The 2,791-nt window shown below is 43.1% G+C and overlaps 1 pseudogene; it reads right to left on the bottom strand.

Moving 5' to 3' along the window:
• Positions 1–1,484: 1,484 nt before the first annotated feature.
• On the bottom strand, positions 1,485–2,027 carry LOC116914921 (annotated as a pseudogene).
• Between the last annotated feature and the right edge of the window lie 764 nt (positions 2,028–2,791).

The raw sequence follows: 2,791 nt of genomic DNA, 5'->3' as shown, positions 1-2,791 counted from the left end.
TTCCCTTCCTAGTTTTTAACTTGTGAAAACCCTGACCAAAACTCCACAGGAGCCAGAAACAGGCAGTTAAAGTCTCTGCCTTTGCTGGGAAGGACAGCAAGCCTTTCTGTAGGAGGGTGCTGGGATAGGTGCTTTCTTCTGGAGTCAGATTTAAGCTTTCTTCCTTTGAGAGAGTGGGCCCTGGCCACGCAGATACCTGCATATTCCCAGGTCTCTGTGCTTCCTTTCAGACATCGGGATACCTCTTCTAACTAGAAGTTCTGTACCACTGGAGCGCACCAGTTGTTTCCAGAGATCTGAGACAGGCTAAAACAGACAATCCTCACCTTTACAGCTAGGAAGCGGGTAGGGAGCACTAGCTATATGAAGAAGGCCCAAGGATAAGGATAGTCCTGGAGTCTCTCAGTTGGACATCCATCGACATCCATCACAGCAATGTGCCTTTGTCTCATCACTTTACTTTCTAATATAGAAACTAAGTCCCCAAACCTCACACTATTCACAAGATAGCAAATAAACAGGCACACGGAGCCAATGCTTAAGGTATCTGGTTCATTCGTCAATAAGAAAGCAGGTAAACACTGGGATTTGCATTTTTTGTTGTATTTGACAACGTCCCAGTTTAATTCACAATCATTTCTGACATGAATACATATAAATTTGAGGTCCCTTTTCTGAAAATACACTAAAATTACTATGCTTGCCTGTAACTTTGTAAAATGTTGATGAGAGAACACTTACAAACACACACCACTATTTAAGCACACTTGCTTTCTTTTTGAAGAAGCAAAGTGGCTCAAATAGGAGCAAAGCTAAAAAAAACTACACAAAAACCAAGTAAGATTAAAGGTGTTAACTTTACCAACCTGTTGCTCCCATCTGTTAGTATTTGTTTATCTTTCAGACAGGGAGTCACTGTATAGCCCACGAGGGCCTGCTGGAGTTCCAGGCCCATCATCACATCCAGGTTCTCCTCTCTCAAATACCTGAATCCTCTCAGTGTGTCTGGGTTTAAACTCCTCCATTGTTAAAGGGAAGGCTATCATGGATGGACATACTGTCACAAGAAGAGACTAGAATAGAGAGTGTAAGGAAAGCAAACAGCACACTGGGTGCTAGCCATGCACACACTCCAGTTAGACCAAACTATCCAGGCTTGCTGGGCTTAGAGGCTGATCTGGACCTTGTAGGTCATTCTTACTTTATTGGGTTTTCTTTTGTTCCATAGTTGTGTGTTCCACTATTTTGTAATTATGGCAAGGTCAGGGATTTAGTTAGTATAAGAATGCTAAGCCACACCTCAAACTGTCTGACTCGAATGTTTTTATCCTTCTGAACATATGCCTAATTTCCATGAACAATTATTTTAAAGATACGCAGTAAGCCAACTGAAAAGAGAGGTGGGGTATGGGACTAAGGACTGCCACCACCCTTGGCACACAGCACTGAGGAGTGAGTTGCTCAATGGTGCTGGTTACGACTAGCTAGTGAGTCTTCTCCAGGAAGGCCTTGCAGCACCTAAGGCATTGCTGGTACACCAGCTCCAAGTCAGAGTCGTTGCCATGATAGTGAACTTCAATAATGAGCTGTTTCTGTGGCTCATAGCTCCCAAGTAGCTCAATTTTAGCTTTGCAGTTTTTGACTTGATTACTTTTTCTATTCAAATCTCTCAGATTGCTTTCATCCATACATAGTATATAATTGAATGTGGCAAGGTCTTCTCTTGTAATCTGCTGTGCAACATGTTACATGTGAACACCACGTTTTCTCATACAGTTCTGCCCTTGAAAGTCAAGGGTAGCCACACTGTCTGTCCTCTAATTATCTGAAACTTTTTCATCAGTTACTGACTTTCTGAACACTGCTTCTGCAATGGGTGACTGGCAAATGTTACCGAGACACAGGAACAGCACTGACTTAGACCCAACCTCTGCTATGTTTCGGTGCAGACCCTGGTGCCTAGAAACTCCATACCTATATTTTAATACTCCATTTGTCTCCCCTGGAAGAACCAATTGAAGTGACATATGGGAGAGACAGTGTGAAGAAAAATGTACACGGAGTTAAAACGCCTAGAGGATACTTTTGGAAAAGCTACCAAAGAGAGACCACAGCATACCTCTAGGCCTTAGCATCTGTACCAAGACAATGGTGTGTGTGTGTGTGTGTGTGTGTGTGTGTGTGTAAAATGGTAGAACATAGTAGTCTCAGAAGAGATATTAAACCATCTACTTCAGTGCTCAGCTGCACAATGATTTAATATGTCTTTTCCATCCAAACCTGTGGAAGAGTGCGTACATACCACACCATGCAGCCCTGGTCCCCAGAAAGCAGCTGCAACTACTTTGGCTACTATGGGTTAGTATACAAATGTAAGTGCTGTGAATTACTGAAATATAAAGTGATTTCTGATAAACTGAGCATGGTGGCACACACCAAAAACCCAGCATGGTGGAGGTGTAGGCAGAAAGATCAGATGTACAAAGTCATTTTTGGTATAAGGTGATTTTGGGGCCAGTCTGGGATGGATGGATATATATATATATTTTCTGTGTCAGAAGAGTCTGAGAAATAAGCACTTTATGCCCTGGATGGGTGAGGCAGGAATGGCCATTTCTTCTGGCCAGTGATTTGTTTTGGGTGTTCCCCACATGTGGAAGTGATTTCTGGGTGTACTCAGCCCAGAATCCTTCCTGCAGCAGATGGGATGTTGTGTGTTCTGAGACAGTTGGCTTGCAGATTCCTACCTGTACAGCAAGGAAGGCCTCTGGTTTTTCTTCCTCCTGCTTCT

The sequence above is a fragment of the Rattus rattus genome, chromosome 13 (assembly GCF_011064425.1).
Source record: "Rattus rattus isolate New Zealand chromosome 13, Rrattus_CSIRO_v1, whole genome shotgun sequence".
Taxonomy (NCBI): Eukaryota; Metazoa; Chordata; class Mammalia; order Rodentia; family Muridae; genus Rattus; species Rattus rattus.
This window is presented reverse-complemented; position numbering and strand designations above follow the sequence as displayed.